Below are 19,444 nucleotides of genomic sequence, written 5' to 3'. Positions count from 1 at the left end.
AGGGAGTAAAACTTAAGCTTCCAACTTCGTTGGCGGAGGTAATAAATGTGTAAACAAACAAACGAATATTCTGGAGAAATACATAAAATGACAGTCAAGGAATAACAAAACTGAATCAGTATTATTCCCGCTGACCCAGACGAATGTGACGGAAGTCGAGAGTAAAGTAGATGGTGTCAGAGAATCCTGGGAAATGAAATCAGAAAAAGTGACAGGGCTGGATTGACCATTAAGCACGTGCCTAATTAGGGCATCAAGAGATTGGGTCACCATACATTTATCATTCATGCGTTGTTAGGCGAACTTAGATTTGCAGACAGAACGAGGCAAAATCTATTTTCTGACAAAGGGAATAAAAGCGGTTGGAAACTCATGAATAAAAACAAGTGTTCACATTGGCACCACTTCGTACCACTTCATGTGTTCACGCTATTAATCAAAATGCTACATTTGACTCCACTCACAGCTTGTTCTAGCAAGCCAGTTGAAAATTAGTTACTTCCTATACTGTTAAGGTGAGCTACATTACTACCCAGTGCGTCCTGGTACTATCTTACTATAGTGTTCTGTCCCAAGGCATGAGGTCCTCTCATGGCTTAGTCGTCCTCCGTAATTCTCTCTATTCATGGTCACCTCTTTAAGATCTTGGTACCTTCTCCTTCCTTCCCTCCCTTCAGGTCTAGTGGTCTATCCAACTTATTTTCAACATCCTCCTTCTCCTCCTCCATATCCACATTTCGAACGCTTTCAGATGATGCTTCTTGTCTGTTACTTTTATAGTCCCTGTTACAGAACTGTGTAATGCTACACTCCATGTGAAACATTTTATAAAGCCTTTCTTCAGTTCCATTTTGAGTTTTCCCGTCATTATTATTATTATTATTATTATTATTATTATTATTATTATTATTATTATTATTATTATTATTATTATTATTATTATTATTATTATATCCAATTAACCAAGAGCCATGAAACCTATTGCACAGAGAAGGGGAGCAAGATACACATTCATTGTTTAAAGATGATCAGCAATAGCTATAACTTATGTTTTTACTTCCCCTGAACTGAATGTAGTAATTATTGAAGAACATTGAAATAATAAAACAAATTTAAAATACCTTCGAATCTATATATTTTCTTTAAATCGTATCAAAAACTGAACTACCATACTATTCCTTTGAACACAAAACAAATCAGTTAAAAAAATCTATAGTAAATGTATATCTGACCTGAAGGATTAATTTTCACAACAGGTGTCAAAAAGAATAGTAAATTAACCCTAAGATGGTATCTATCTATCTTGGCATTGGTGTGTTTTAGGTTTGTTTCGGTTTGGTTTGGGTTTGGGTTTAGTTTGGTTTTAGTTTAGTGGTTTGGTTTTGGTTTTAGTTTGGTGGTTTGGATTTGGTTTTGTTTTAGTTTGGTGGCTTGGTTTGGCTTTTATTGGGCTTGGGTTTGGCTTGGTTTTAGTTTAGTGGTTTGGTTTTGGTTTTAGTTTGGTTTTAGTTTAGTGGTTTGGTTTTGGTTTTGTTTTAGTTTAGTGGTTGGGTTTGGTTTTGATTGGGTTTGGGTTTGGCTTGGTTTTAGTTTAGTGGTTTGATTTTGGTTTTAGTTTGGTTTTAGTTTAGTGGTTTGGTTTTGGTTTGGTGGTTTGGTTTGGTTTTGATTGGGTTTGGGTTTGGCTTGGTTTTAGTTTAGTGGTTTGGTTTTGGTTTTAGTTTGGTTTTAGTTTGGTGGTTTGGATTTGGTTTTGTTTTAGTTTGGTGGTTTGGTTTGGTTTTGATTGGGTTTGGGTTTGGCTTGGTTTTAGTTTAGTGGTTTGGTTTTGGTTTTAGTTTGGTTTTAGTTTAGTGGTTTGGTTTTGGTTTTGTTTTAGTTTGGTGGTTTGGTTTGGTTTTGATTGGGTTTGGGTTTGGCTTGGTTGTAGTTTAGTGGTTTGGTTTTGGTTTTAGTTTGGTTTTAGTTTAGTGGTTTGGTTTTGGTTTTGTTTTAATTTTTTGGTTTGCTTTGGTTTTGGTTGTACTGTGGGGTTGGTTTGGTATGGTTTGATTTGATTTGGTTCAGTTTGGGTTTTTTGTTTGGTCTGGTTTTGTTTTATATTGGTTTGGTTAGGTTTTGTATTGATTCGGTTTAGTTTGGTTTGTTTTGGTTGGTTTATTGCCTCACTAAATTAGAATTTCTATTGTCATATGATATATTGCATTCATATATCTAATTGGCCACGTGGTCACTTTTTGGTATTCCTCCTAACAAAATTCCCGATAATTATAACTATAAACAAGTTTCCAACTCCATCTATTGGCCTCTGAGAGAAGCTTGGTTGTTTTGGTTAACTGCAGGGGAGGAAGGGTGTTAGAAAATGGTCATAATTGCAATTTTCTCGGAAGTCATAGTTTCAAATAAATTTCAGTATTTGCATTTAGGATTCATTTCCTAAACTGTTCTGCTGAATACTTATATTAAGGCTAATATGATTGAACTAACGACATTTTTAGTAAGGCTGACTTTATTTTTCCCCTAAACTAATAATGCATTGGCCCATCATAAGCGAAATGAAGACCCTGATTACCAACAGAATATGATGCAATATAAAAATAATAATATATAAGTGGCTTTTATGATTATGTATCACGAATCCTAAATTATATTCTTTATATGAATTCTAATAATTGGTGTTGATAAATGAGCTCAATTAATCATATTTTCTGTGATTAATCGTCTTTTGAGGTTTCATAGGTTGGTACTCCTGACTGCTCCAAGGACACTAAAAAACGGTGTTGGGATGACGTCATCGTAAGTTTTGAGAAGACGAAATAGGAAAAGAATGATTTCATACGTTTAATTAGTGGATTAAACTTTGTCTTAACGTATTATTTTATATGTTTACAGTTAAAACGTTTTTATTACATCAATAAATATCTATACAATTAGTAAATAATAACCAAATTGGTATTCAGTGTACAAGAATTTCTACAAATTCGAACTATTTTCGTCAGTGTCGTACAAACTATTTCAAGTTTCGGTTGGTAATATCTTCAAAAAATTCCCAACTTGTACACAGACAACGGAATGGCTAAATAGCTCAAATTCTTAATTAGAATTAGAAAGTAACTAGAATTTAATTTATTTCTGAATATCACATCAGTGTCTCGCAGGAGGCTTCGTCAATTTACCTAATAAAAAAATAATGAAAACATTGAAGATTGTAGCTTTATTTTTATAATAATAATAATAATAATAATAATAATAATAATAATAATAATAATAATAATAATAATAATAATAATAATAATAACAACCTTAAGCACTACACTAGTTCTCCCTCATTACGTAAAAAACCTAGATGTACTATCAAATACCAGAGATATTTGTAAGACAAAAAATTTATTAATATTAATAGTTTAGCAAAAATCTATATCTGTAAACATCATCATCTTGTTTCTATGAATAATTTTGAAATGTACCATAGGTTTTAATATCTTTGTCTGGGATGGTGTTAAAATATAAGGGTTAATATATTGTTTAATATTATCATCGTCAGTATTATAGGTTAAGGCAGACAGTTCATTATGTAATTTAACTGTTACATGATCTCACTGTTTAAGATTCATAAAATGTATCAGAAGTTTCAAATAATGGGTTTTAGATAATATGTTTTACTCTCATATATATATATATATATATATATATGCTTTTTTGACCAGGGATAACTTTACGTATTGGAATGTTTTGTGTATCGACATGATCAGCAAAGCTGTGCTAATTAGGCCCACCCATACTAGGTATGTTTGCTATAGGCGATCAGATGAGTATATATATATATATATATATATATATATCAAATAAGCCATATATATTTTTTATACATTAATGTCTGGATTCTCTTAACGACCTCGGGATCAGAGACCCAGGCGAAATCACACAAAGACAAGAGCTTGGGTCCGGCCGGGAATCGAACCCTGGTCGGCAAGCTTGTATAGACAGTGACTAAGCCACTTGGCCAAGTGGCTTAGTCACTGTCTATACAAGCTTGCCGACCAGGGTTCGATTCCCGGCCGGACCCAAGCTCTTGTCTTTGTGTAATTTCGCCTGGGGCTCTGATCCCGAGGTCGTTAAGAGAATCCAGACATTAATGTATCAAAAATATATATGGCTTATTTGAATATGAAAAACACGTCTAAATGTGCAAAAATTTATCATATATATATATATATATATACATATGTGTGTGTGTGTGGAGAAAGAGAGTATCTATTTTACAAAAATACTTGCTATTTATAACACATTCATCTCTTCAAACTTGGACTTGCTAAGGAGAATATCTAAATACAACTACACACTATTATTGCAGCAGACATGGACTGCAATCAAGGCAATGGATTCAGTGTTGTCCTCTATTATTATTATTATTATTATTATTATTATTATTATTATCATTACTATCCAAGCTACAACCCTAGTTGGAAAAGCAAGATGCTATAAGCCCAGGGGCTCCAACAGGGAAAAATATCTGTATATCGGATGTGTCTCTATTCAATCCCTCTGTATTGAATGGGAACATCAATGATGTGGTTGTTGTCTACCTCGAGGATAATGTGTACATCATATTTAGGTTCAATTGCATAATTGGGGAATATCTTTAGAAAGCAGCTTGGAATTTTTATATCATCTTGGGCAAATTAAGATCTTTGCTTGGGTAAAAAAGATCGTGATGATAATACCTGGACAGGAAAATTAATGTGTCTATATGAATATATCTTAAAATAGCATTTTATATTCGAATATATACTGTATATATATATATATATATATATATATACAGCACATATGTGTGGATGTATGTATAGGTAGTAGGGTGGCCAGGGCACCAGCCACCCGTTGAGATGCTACTGCTAGATTGTTATTAGGTCTTTTGACTGGCCAGACAGTACTACATTGGATCCTTCTCTCTGGCTACGGTTCTTTTTCCCTTTGCCTACACACACACACACACACACACACACACCGAATAGTCTGGCATATTCTTTATATATTCTCTTCTGTCCTCATACCCTTGACAACACTGAGATTACCAAACAATTCTTTTTCTCTCAAGGGGTTAATTACTGCACTATAATTTTTCAGTGGGTACGTTCCTCTTTCTAAAGGTAGAAGAGACTCTCTAGCTATGGTAGGCAACTCTTCGAGAAGAAGGACACTCCAAAATCAAACCATTGTTCTCTAGTCTTGGGCAGTGCCATAGCTTCTGTACCATGGTCTTCCATTGTCTTGGGTTAGAGTTTTCTTGCTTGAGGGTACACTCGAGCACACTATTCTATCATATTTCTCTCCCTCTTGTTTTGTTAAAGTTTTTATAGTTTGTATAGGAGATATTTATTTTAATGTTACTGTTCTTAGACTTTTATTTTTCCTTGTTTCCTTTCCTCAATGGGCTATTTTCCCTGTTGGAGCCCCAGGGCTTATAGCATTGTGTTTTTCCATCTAGGGTTATAGCTTAGCAATTAATAATAATAATACTATTAAGCCATATAAGAATTTAAGAGAAAAACACAAATTACTATTATGGGTACAGAATAAGTTTCTATTGCTTGTGCAGGTCAACTTAGATTCAAAACTTAGTAACTATTGAACTTTTGAAGTATAATGTCCAGTAAATGAGAGACAGGATTATTCCAGATTAAAATATATACTATAGTTGAAAGGATCACCCAATTGTGAGATTTTTGTTGTGAATATATCACTTTAATTTTCGTCCTAAAGAGAGAGAGAGAGAGAGAGAGAGAGAGAGAGAGAGAGAGAGAGAGAGAGAGAGAGAGAGAGCTGGTGAGTGTGGCTGATACTGCCAGCATCTGTCAAACTAGGCTGTTGACAACACCCATTGATGGTAGGCACCGATGCAAGAATCTTGAGCAAATTCATTTATTTCACACACAAAAAGAGCAGAGCTGTACAAATGATGACCTTCCTAAGACTGCCATTGGTTGAGACCAAGGGAAGATATCTAAAACTAATAGTTGTTTTCATCTATCAGGAATTGTGTGTACTTCCTTCCAAGTGAATGATATCTGATAAGGGGTTGTGCAAGATGAATTAGTACAAGCATTCATTTTCGACATAGATAAAATGATAAATGAATTTAACTTATATACAATGTGTATGTTCAGCTGCTCACGATTGTATCTTTATGTCAACTAATTTAATTGTTTTGTGAGTTCATTCATACACAATTCCTCAATAACTATCCTTTACCTAGCATCTAAATTCACAAAGCTTTTTTTTTTTCACTTTTGCAGACAAAAATATGCACAAATTGTTTTTTTTTTTACAATTTCCAACCATTGGTAGACTATGCACAAAAAATAGTCAATTGGACTCCAATTTCCAAAAGAAAATATGTAACTAAAAATAATTTTTTAGATAAAACATTAAAAAAAAAAATCCTAAGATAGGCCCTCTAAATTCCTCTCTGGGGCCAATAGAGAATTTAGGCCTGTGGCCATGCAATTGTACTGGTAATTACTCAATTTCTTCCTTTATCAACAACTGCGATTGAAACTGATTATAGTGTTCCTACTTGGAACTCAAAACCAGAGCCACTTGGAATATCGCATACAATAACCTCTCACAAATTCCATGTAAACTTTCTTCGCCAATTTAAGGAAAGGAATCTTTAGAGTTTATGGTGATTAAACATCAGAGAGAAAATAAGAGAAAGAAACCCGTTAAATTACTCCTTACCTTTTCCCTCTATTTTTCACAGCACTAGTTTTACCAAGTCCTTTTCCAGCTGGGTTTATGGCGGACTGAATCTCCTTCCACGGCTGTCAAAAACATCCCTAGACAAGCACTAGAATATCCCTAGATCAGAGGTATTTTCCCCTAGTATTCAATATAATGTATATACGGTGCTGTATTTTCTATCGTAATATTCTATATATTTACTTTCAATCATTGTATTTATTAAACCACAAAACTATGAAATTTAGACAAGCAAAAGGATGAGCTAACTCGTGTTTTGATTTCAACCTGTGCTAAGAAGGATATATTCATGCAGTTATAATCGTATTGAGAATCCCACACAAACAATAATTAACAGAACGCAAATATATATCTCAGTTGTGTGCCTCTAACAACTAGAATGTCCCTCTCTGGGGGGCAAATTTCCTACGACAATCAGGGACCTCAACCACATTCTTCGTTTCTCTGGTTAATCTCTCCATTAACTATAAAAGTTGCATTTTGACTAGGATATATTTAGGTAGACAACTGACTTGTATGAACACCATTTAGTATTTCAGAGGTATATATACAAGAGTGAAGCGTACAAGCTGGCTGTTTTATATTCACCTTGTAAAATAAACTAATTTTTGATTGAAACAAGCATTTTCCAAAAAAAAAAAAAAAAAAATCTTTCCATAGTACGAACTTTATTTGAGTAAGTACTGTATTTAAAAACAGACTGAAATTACTCTAATATCTAAAGACTTATTAGAATATCTTCAAAGAATAATCCATTTTGAAGGAAAACACAGCTACTCGCATCTTTGTCAACCAAAGTAGATTGATTGATTGATTTAAACTTTTCTGGTATCCTGACATCTAAGGACATTGACGCCGATATAATCTATCATAAATAAAGAATAAAAGAATCAATAAAACCATAAAAGCAGAGATATCATAAAGGTTAAACAGCTTCCAGAAGACCTGCTTTTGAAATAAATCTAAAAATAACGATAACAATATATGACACATCATGTCCAAGAATCTTGGCAAGGATGAACCTGCCATCCTCACCTCGAGCCACAAACAGATGTGTATTTCTTCCATCAACAAATCCTTCACTGTCAAGGGTACCAAACAGTCATCACAATATGGCTGGTGTTGGACAGTTAGCAGACATTCATATGTTATCCGAGTTTGACCAATGAGGAGACGACAAAGAGAAGTCTCCCACTTTCGGGGAATTATGTTATACTTCCAAGGGGATGTAACATTTGTTATCACTCTCGTTTTATTTACAATTAAAATATTCTAATACTGTTGCCAATTACTAGAAATCAAATTCTTAATGTAAGGTAAACAATCTTTACAGAGAATGGGATATCTTTTTGGTAGCAACTCGGCTACAGAATTCTTTGCCAGTGAAACTGTCTCCTCATTCCCAGACACACCTACGTTTGCCGGAACCCACCAAAATTGAACTGTTATACCTCCCAGTCCAATAATGAATAGCTATTCTAAAATCTTTAAAACTATAAGGTTACTACAATTAAAAACTTGTAAAGTTTGAAGGAAACTCCTTGCATCACTAAAAATTGTAAATTTACCTCCCTCCTCTAATGCTATTTTCTCAAAAGCGGCTAGTATGCCATACAGTTGGGCAGTAAATATGGAAGATATTGAAGGAAGTGCACCTCTACAATTAAAACCATTACCAAGTACTCCAAATTCAACGCCAACATCAGATTTGGAGCCAATTCCTTGTTCTGCAACATGTTCCATAAAAAGAGACAGCTTCTAGGCATATCATGTTCTTTTTAACACCAATAAAATTTTTACAAAAAGATATCTCTTTGAACTTGTAAACAAGAGGCCAAATGCATTTGTATTCATTCTACGAAGTGGTGTTGAGAAAATAAAAATGTTTTCCTGTATAGAAATAAGTAAAACTAATCAAACTGCCTTTGATCAAGGGTTTACAAGTTATAAGCACAACAACTGTGTTCTACAGATAACATTGCAAACAGTTCATCTTTAGTTAGAGAAAGCCTTATTGGCTAAAATATACAGGTATCAGACATCTACTTGCAGGAATGAAGTAAAATTTGAGAGGTTCGACAGCAGAATGGAAGCAGAATAGGTATTATTATTATTATTATTATTATTATTATTATTATTATTATTATTATTATTATTATTATTATTATTATTATTGTTGTTGTTATTATTATTATTATCATTATTATTATTAAGCTACGACCCTGCTTGGAAAAGCAGGATGCTGTAAGTCAAAGGGCTCCAACAAGGTAAATAGCCCAGTGAGGAAAGGTATTAAGGAAATAAATAAACTACAAGAGAAGTAATGAACAATTAAAATAAAATATTTCAAGAACAGTAACAACATTGAAATAGACCTTTCATATATAAACTATAAAAACAAAACCAAAATTGGAAGCGAAATAAGATGGAATAGTGTGCTTGAGTGTACCCTTAAGCAAGAGAACTCTACAGTGGAAGACCATGGTACAGAGGCTATGGCACAACTCAATGGTTTGATTTTGGAGTGTCCTTCTCCTAGAAGAGCTGCTTACCATGTATGCAAAATTTGAAATGGCAGGATGTGCAAAGGATATCGAAACCCACAAGATAGAAATTAGGAGCGAATTCCCTGTGTACCTAACCCTGTTAAGGAACACCTAGTAACTCTGTACTTTACTATGCTAAACACTCCCCAAGTTTTAATTGCTACAGTAGGATACAGAAGTTCTTACAACCTTCATCACTGACATATGTACTGATATTCTTATTGTGAAAAAAAAAAAAGTTGTTGCTAAAAACAGCCGACAAAGTTTATCAAACTACAATACGAAAACTGTACTACATGATGTAATCAACCAGAAATGACAGACAAAACTTTAATGTAAACAAATCAAATATATTTATGCTTATACAAAACAATAAAGAGTGCGCCTTATAAAGCAGACACACCAAAAAAAACTTACAAAGAACCAGAGAATGAAAACGAAACCTCTTCATTATTAATATTACATTACTGTACTCAAAAATTATTTCTGATGTGTTCTTCAAACTATTGAAGATACATAGAAGAAAAACTTTCTTAAAAAGAAACTACTGTACACCATGATCATGCACAAATTTTCAGTGTAGTTTTCACTCCCCTAACCATATAATGAAACCTTAGGATCAGGAGAAAACAACAATAAAATTGGACTGTGTCCACAATGAAAGTTTTTTTTCCATGATTGTGGAACTTCAGTGACTCTGGAATCAATTCTGAAATTAAACGTGTACAGGAGTTGCAAAGAATCTCTAAATAGGAGATCATGAGGTAGTAAAGAGTAGAGAAAATTTCATAGAAGTCTAAGCTTGTAAAGGGAACCCCGGTAATTTTACACTTTACTAGGATAAGTACACTTTAGCAAAGCTGCCAATTTTATCATACTACATAATAATAAAAGACTTTTTCACAGATATATATATATATATATATATATATATATATATATAATATATATAAATATGTATATATATATATATATATATATATATATATATATATATATATATATATGTGTGTGTGTGTGTGCGTGTGTGTGTGTGTGTGTGTCAACGTAACACACACACACACAGAAATTTGGCATTCCAAGGATGCCTTGACTCAATTGATGGTAGTAAAGTTGATACAGAACATGGAGATAGGAAAAGAGAAGGCAACTTTATGGCATTAGAATGATTTCTTGCAGAGTTCGATCAGGTTCTCAAAGACCACTTGGAAAGAAGCAAAGAGGGCGCTAAAGGAAGGGCTACATATTTATCTCCTTTGTTACAAAATGAGTTCATAGTCGTGCTAGGTAATTCTGTGCGAGAAAAACTTGTGGGAGATGTCAGGGAAAGTAAGGACTATGGTGTTATGTGTGACTCGACTCCAGATATTTCACACCAGGATCAACATTCCTTAGTTGTTCGCTATTTAACAGTGAAACAAGGCAAATTTTCAGTGAAAGAGACGTTTTTAGGATAAATGAACCTCGAGGGTAAAGATGCTGAATCAATTGAGGAAGGAATTCGTACAGGATTGCAGTCTTTTGGTCTGGACTTTAATAATTGCAGGGCTGTTTCAACGTCGACTATGTGAGAGAAACTCAACAATTGTGTTTATTAACAGCAATAATCATTGTCTAAACTTAGCAGGTGTAGACGCAGCTCAATCTGGTGTAGGTTCAATGACCTTTTTCAACATTCTCAACTAGATTTTCAGTTTCTTCAGCCGAAGCACTGCAAGATGGGACACACTGAAGAAAGCTACTGCTGTAACTCTCAGGAGTAGCACTGACACTAGATGGAGTTCTAGGGCAGAGGCCACCTGTGCCCTTCAGAGTACTAGAGGTCCTCGAAAGCATATCCTCATCAGATAAATTCTCAGCAGAGTGACGGGCAGACAGTGAGGCACTTTTGACAGGAATTCTTAGTTTTTAGTTTCTAGCATTTCTGTCATTTTGGACCCCAGTTTTAAGAAAATTTGTTGTTGTTCAAAAACGCCTCAAGTGCCCTGAGATGACTTTCAAGGATGCATATGAAAAACTGCAAGCACTAGCCACATGGTTACAAAAGAACCGGGATACCAGTGCCCAGGAAGCAGTCACCAAAAGTTTAGAAGTAAAAATAAAACGAGTGAGACGACAAAAGTGTACGCCTGGAGAATTGGCCAGAGATGAACCACTCACCCCTCACACTGATATGAAACGAAAACTTCTGGTTGCTGTGGACAGATTTGTTGAAAAAGAGCAATCACGTAGTGCACGACTTCAGAGAGAGAGAGAGAGAGAGAGAGAGACTTTCCTGAAATTCTCTCTAACTTTTTTCTAATTCCGAATTTACTCAATGGTTGAAGTGAAGTTTGTTTAAAATTGTTTTTGTGCATTTTCTTGGGTTATACTTTCTTGCTGTTGCCTTTTTCTGGATTGTAAATTGGATAAAAGCAAAATTTGAAATCCTAATAAATCGTAGAATTGAAGAACTGAAAGACTTTCTTGTCCAACAAGCAAACCAGGTGGTTGGTTCTTCCAAAGACAGATTCTGTATTTTGGATACAGTCAGTCACGGGCTGTAATCAATCTCTGTAATAATTTCAGTATTTTTGAGCCAATGAATTTAAAGGATGTAACAGAATTAATATGTTTTATAGTAGTTTTGCTGGTCATGACGATGCACAAACTATTTCACAACGTTAAGGGATCTTCCCTCAAAAAGAATTATATATATATATATATATATATATATATATATAAATATAAATATATATATATATATGTATATATATATATATATATATATATATGCGTGTGTATATAATATAATATATATATATATATATATATATATATATATATATATATATATATATATATATATATATATATATATTTATACATATATATAAATATATATATTTATATATATATATATTTATAATATATATAAATATATAAATATATATATATATAAATATATATATATATATATATATATATATATATATATTATATATATATATACCGTATGAAAAGACTGAATAGCTAATCAAAAACGTTTGAATAACTACTAGTAAATATATAAATTATACCAGATTGCTATATAGTTACTCAAAGTATTACACTGATATATACCCTGATATCAATATATATATATATATATATATACATATATGTATATATATATATATATATATATATATATATATATATATATATATGTATATATATATATATATATATATAATATATATATGTATATATATATATATATATATATATACGCGAGTGTGTGTTGAATAAAATTTTATCAAACCTCATTAAAAATGATATTAAAGGTCAAACCATTAATAATAGGTAAGGGAAAACCTAAGCCTCTCTCTCTCTCTCTCTCTCTCTCTCTCTCTCGCCGTGTCTTCAGTTAAGATTCACAGAACAAAGGTGAGAAGCCGACAGGATCGAAAGACATCTATGAATTTAAACTAAAGTGGCACAAAGCACTGGGTCTTAGGAGGCCAATCAGCGCTCACGAGCAACAGGGGGAAAGCCTTGCACTTGCAATGCAACAACAACAACAACATTCAGACAAACTGAACAACAGATTCCAAGTGGAGGAGGAATAGAAGAAGATGGAAATCGGCGCTAAGATGCAACTCTGGCAAAGTCTACAATTGCAATACGAGAGAGAGAGAGAGAGAGAGAGAGAGAGAGAGAGAGAGAGAGAGAAGTATAAAAAGTGCACAGATCTATTGATGCTTACAGTACTCCGTGCAAGGAAAACTAATGTCTAAGACGAGAAAAAAAACTTTTTTTTTTTTAGCAAACAAAACGCTAATAACTCCATCACTATTATTATTATTATTATTATTATTATTATTATTATTATTATTATTATTATTATTATTATTATTATTATTATTATTATTATTATTAATTCAAAACCAAAATGTTACAGATACTGAAAAAAAAAATAGCTCGAACAATAATTTGAGAACAAAATCAAATCAAAAACTAAAATCATATGATTTTTTTTATTTTTTTTTATGAATGTGGCCGTAGGGGAAAGAAGGAATGGTGAGAGGTCTGGAAGAATGCTGAACGGGAATTGGTGTGTGTGTGTGAGAGAGAGAGAGAGAGAGAGAGAGAGAGAGAGAGAGAGAGATATTTGGCATATTTGAAATAATAAAATTTCTAATTACTTTGACACTTTACTGCTCTAATAATATCAAGTTCTCTTGCTTGAGGGTACACTCGGGCACACTATTCTATCTAATTTCTCTTCCTCTGGTTATGTTAAAGTTTTTATAGTTTATATAGGAAGTTTTTGTTTTAATGTTGTTACTTCTTAAAATAATATATTTTTCCTTGTTTCCTTTCCTCACTAGGCCATTTTCCCTGTTGGAGCACATGGGTTTAAAACATCCTGCTTTTCCAACTAGGGTTGTAACTTAGCAAGTAATAATAATAGTAATAATAATAATAATAATAATAATAGATGCAATGGGTGTTTAGCTTTACAATTAATATAATTTTGTTAAAACCTCAGAGTCGCTTATTACATGAAATTATATCCATATAAAATCAAATTCAAGTCAAAATGCAATGCAACTGAACTGCTGATTTTTAGAGGTTTTGCTGGTGGTTATACTGAAAAATATTATTATTATTATTATTATTATTATTATTATTACAAGCCCGGCTATAACCCTAGTTGGAAAAGCAAGATGCTATAAGCCCAAGGGTATCCAACAGAGAAAATAGCCCAGTGAGAAAAGGAAACAAGTAAATAGATAAACTACAAGTAAAGAATAAACAACCAGAATAGAGAATTTCAAGAACAGTAACTACATTAAATGAGACCCTTCACATATAAACTATAAAAACTTAAAAAAAACGAGAGGATAAGAAATAAGATAGAACAGTATGCTCGAGTGTACCCTCAAGGAAGAGAATTCTAATCCAAGACAGTGGAAAATCATGGTACAGAGGCTATGGCACTACCCAAGACTAGAGAACAAAGGTTTGATTTTGCAGTGTCCTTCTCCTAGAAGAGCTGTTAACTACTTTGAGCAAGACCATCATGTAGACTACAATATCACAACTGAACCTAAGTTAACTATTGAGAAAGTCAAGTAGATTGACTAGTTAAACACTGATCACCTGTATGTGACCTGGATTTAGTTATTTGATGACATAATCACCTGTAAGTGACCAGGATTTAGAGCTTGATGACTTTTAGGACATTTCAAGAACGATTGTATTCACTCATGAAATTTTAACCAAATATTAAAAATTACATTACTTTCTTCACCTGCTCTAAAGACTTAACATATCCTACCTCCTTATCAAGAAGAATGAACGGATAAGTTATAAACTGAGTAGTGTGTGTGTGGGGGCACCACCAACCTACCACCCCTTCCTTACCAACACCCCAATGACAGATGATTGACAGCTCTTGGACAAATCGTGGGAAGGTGAGAGACAGTAATATTCCCCCGAGAGGACTTGGAAGAAAGAACACAGAGAAATGCAAAGATTGGGACCAATGGTAAAATTATGAACAAGAGGGAACTAGAGGTTTAGGGCAGGTTTTTATTACAAGTTTTGTTTTATATATATATATATATATATATATATATATATATATATATATATATATATGTATATATACACACACACATATATATATATACAGTATATACATTATATATATATACATATATATATGCATATATATATATACATATGTATATATATACATTATATATTATATATATATATATATATACACATATACATATATCTATACATAAATATATATATATATATATATATATGTTATGTGTGTGTGTGCGTGTGTGTGTGTATATATATACATATACAGTATATACAACACACACACACATATATATATATATATATATATATATATATATATATATATATATATACATATATATATATGGTGTCCGGTAATTACATCGCCGTAATTTCATCGCGGTAATTACATGTGATGCGTTTTCACCGCATTAAAAATACATTGCTATATATCACATCGTCTGTAATTTCATCGTCTTGAATTTTTAAAGATTATAAATGTTTAGTTATTTTATGGGATCTAACTATCTAACTATTGGCAAACAGCCAGCTTGTTGACTTTTCCTAAAACAGAAATTAATCAGAGAAATTTTCCGTTTATTTTAGCAGCTTGTCTTCATTTGATAAAAACACGGACTAAACCTTTCAAGATGCCTCTGGAGTATGTTGTAAGCACAAGGAATAAGAAAAAGTTAATTGACAATAGTCATCTATTTTTGAAAGAGAAAACAAGTGGCGAAAAAACTATTTGGAAATGTGATCAATTTTATAAAAAAAAAAAAAAATGCCATGCAAGAGTGCATACAAATAACGAATCCATTATAAAACGACTCGGAGAACACAATTATGCTGGAGATATTGCTCGTATTAAAGCTGCCAAAGTGATTAACATAACTAAAGAAAAAGCAATAAAAACTCAAGAAACGACACATTGTATCGCAACCCAAGCGTATGTAGGAGTATCCCAAGCAGTTGCAGGTCAGCTAGCAACACCACAGTACTTAAAAAAAAAAAAGAAGTATAAGGATACAGCATTAAGAATTCAAAGAATAGTCAATGATTTTGAAGATTGCGATCTATTGGATTATCTAAGAGGAATCACTCATAACTTGTCGTTTTGAGTACAAAGAAGACCTTTTGTCAGATTTTTTGTTTTTTAAATGGTGTGTTTATTTTATTTTGCTTTGTTTTTAGAATGACTTTTGTGCTTGAATTACTTTTTTTTAATAAGTGCTGCTTTAAAAATATACGATCATAAAACCATAAAAGCAACTATAATTTGTAAAATACATCTATTTTCTTTAAAAAGTTTACAAGAGAATCTACTGGGCAATTATCATCTATTTAAAATAAGACTGGCGTCAAACAGCTAATAGTTCCCGAAGCCGAACAAAAAAATTAAAAGCTTATTTAAAACCCTATGAATACTATATATTTATTTTTCCTTTTTAAAATAAAAAAATGTTCATGGTTAATATAAAGACAATCATGAAAAGCATAAAACAACTAAAAATTTATAATCTTTAAAAATTCAAGACGATGAAATTACAGACGATGTGATATATAGCGATGTATTTATAGTGCGGTGAAAACGCATCACATGTAATTCCCATGAGATGTAATTAACACGATGTAATTACCGCGATGAAATTACGGCGATGTAATTACAGTGAATCATATACATATATACATATATATACATATATATACATATATATGTATATATACATATATATATATACAGTATATATATATATATATATATATATATATATATACAGTATATATATATATATATATATATATACAGTATATATATATAATATATATATATATATATATATATATATATATATATATATATATATATAATATATATCTTAATCAGTAATCACTTGCTAAAGACATATTTTTGTCGAAACACAGCTGTAGTAACAGAATAAATGAAAAAAACAATGAAGTTTCTGTAACCACAGGCTTACACCTGAGAATCTGAGAAAATACAAGAATTTCTACAGGAAACTCATTGATGCCACTGATACAGGTGCGCACGCACGAACGCGCACACATAAAAACCAACTCAAAAATTATTTATGTAAGACAATACTTATAACACCATTCTCAGGATAAGGGTCAAACAAGAGATAGTTGAATGACGCTAAGAAAAGTATTAAACTTATAACTGTTTTGAATATTAATGCTTACAACGAAACGCTTATTTCTCGCCTTTGTGCTTTACCTTGACCTTTGACCTTAATATGTATTAATTAGTGTGGATTTTCATACACTCAAATATGAACCAAGTTTGAAGTCTCTGTGAAAAACGATGTCCAAACCTATGGTTGATTACGTGAATTTGAAGTTTTGCTTGGCCTTTGACCTTGACCTTCCAAAATTTAATAATTTCCAGTTTTTACATAATAGTTAATCCCTGTAAGTTTCACTATTCTACGATCAAAATTATGGCCAGGAAGCTGTTCACAAACAAACCCACACACAAATAAACACACACAAAAAGGGCGTAAATCATAACCTTCCTACTTCGTTGGCGGAGGTAATAAATGTGTCAACAAACAAACGAATATTATCCAGAAATACATAAAATAACAGACAAGGAATAACAAAACTGAACCAGTACTATTCCCACTGACCCAGACGAATGTGACGGAAGGCAAGAGTAGAGTAGATGGTGTCAGAGAATCCTGGGAAATGAAATCAGAAAAAGTGACAGGGCTGGACTGGCCATTAAGCAAGTGTCATTCATGCGTTGTTAGGCGAACTTAGATTTGCAGACAGAAAGAGGCAAAATCTATTTGCTGACAAAGGGAATAAAAGCGGTTGGAAACTCATGAATAAAACAAGTGTTCACATTGGCACCACTTCGTACCACTTCGTGTGTTAAGTTAATAAAAATGCCACATTTGACTCCACTCACAGATTGTTCTAGCAAGCCAGTTGAAACTTCGTTGCTTCCTATGCTGTTAAGGTGAGCTATATTACAACCCAGTGCGTCCTGCTACTATCATACTATAGTGTTCTGGCCTAAGGCATGAGGTTCTTTCATGGATTAGTCGTCCTCCATAATTCTCTCACTTCATGGTCACATCTTTTAGATCTTGGTACCTCCTCCCTCCCTCCCTTCAGGTCTTGTGGTCTCTCCAACTTATTTTCAACACCCTCCTCCTCCTCCTCCATATCCACATTTCGAATCCTTGGCAGAGGCTTCTTGTCTGTTGCTTTTATAGTCCAGGTTTTCAGAACTGTATAATGCTACACTCCATGTGAAACATTTTACAAATCCTTTCTTCAGTTCCATTTTAAGTTTTCCCGTCATGATTATTATTATTATTATTATTATTATTATTATTATTATTATATCCAATTAACCAAGAGCCATGAAACCTATTGCACAGAGAAGGGGAGCAAGATACACATTCATTGTTTAAAGATGAACAGCAATAGCTATGACATATGTTTTTACTTCTCCTGAAATGAATGTAGTAGTAATTATTGAAGAACATTGAAACCATAAGACAAAAAAATCTAAAATAGACTTGCAACCAATTTAAGATATCTACGAATCTATGTATTTTCTTTTAATCGTATCAAACACTAAACTACCAGACTATTAATTTGAACACAAACTAATCAGTATCAAAAATATATAGTAAATGTTTATCTGAACTGAAGGATTAATTTTTACAGGTGTCAAAGAGAACCCAAATGTGGTATCTATGTATCTTGGCATTGGTGTGGTTTCGGTTTGGTTTCGGTTTGGTTTTGATTGGGTCTGGGTTTGGTTTTGGATTGGTTTAGATTGGGTTTGGTTTGGTTTTATGTTTGGTTTTGGTTTGGTTTTAGTTTGGTGATTTGGTTTGGTTTTGATTGGGTCTGGGATTGGTTTTGGTTTGGTTTGGTTTAGATTGGGTTTGGTTTGGTTTTAGTTTGGGTTTGGCTTGGTTTTAGTTTAGTGGTTTGGTTTAAGTTTGGTTTTGGTTATTGTTTGGTGGTTTGGTTTTGTTTTTTTTTAGTTTGGTGGTTTGGTTTGGTTTGATTTTAGTTTTGGTTTTGGATTATTTTTATATTGGTGGTTGAGTTTGGTTTAATTTGGTGGTTTGGTTTGGTTTGGTTTGGATTTGGGTTAGTTTTTGGTTTTGGTTTGGTTTTAGTTTGGTGGTTTGGTTAAGTTTTGATTGGGTTTGGGATCGGTTTTGGTTTGGTGGTTGATTTGGTTTTGTTTGGTTTTAGTTTGGCTTGGTTTGGTTTAGTTTAGGGCTTTGTTTAGTTTTGGTTGTGTTATGGTTTTTGTTTGGTTTGTTTCAGTTAGGTTTGTTTTGGTTTGGCATGGGTTTGGTTCTTGGTTTGGTTTGGTTTTCGTTTAAGTTTGGTTTTGGGTTTGGTTTGGTTTAGTTTGGGTTATGGTGGGTTGGGTTGTCTCGGGTTTAGTTTGGTTTTCATTATGGTTTTGGTTTTGGCTGGGGTTTTGGTTTTATTAATTGGTTTTAGTTTGGTTTTGATTTCTGTTTGGTTTTAATTTTGGTCTGGATTGGTTTGATTTAGGTGTTTTTTTT

The sequence above is a fragment of the Palaemon carinicauda genome, chromosome 30 (genome assembly GCF_036898095.1).
Source record: "Palaemon carinicauda isolate YSFRI2023 chromosome 30, ASM3689809v2, whole genome shotgun sequence".
Classification (NCBI taxonomy): domain Eukaryota; kingdom Metazoa; phylum Arthropoda; class Malacostraca; order Decapoda; family Palaemonidae; genus Palaemon; species Palaemon carinicauda.
The sequence above is the reverse complement of the archived record's forward strand: the minus strand, read 5'-3'. Positions refer to the sequence as shown.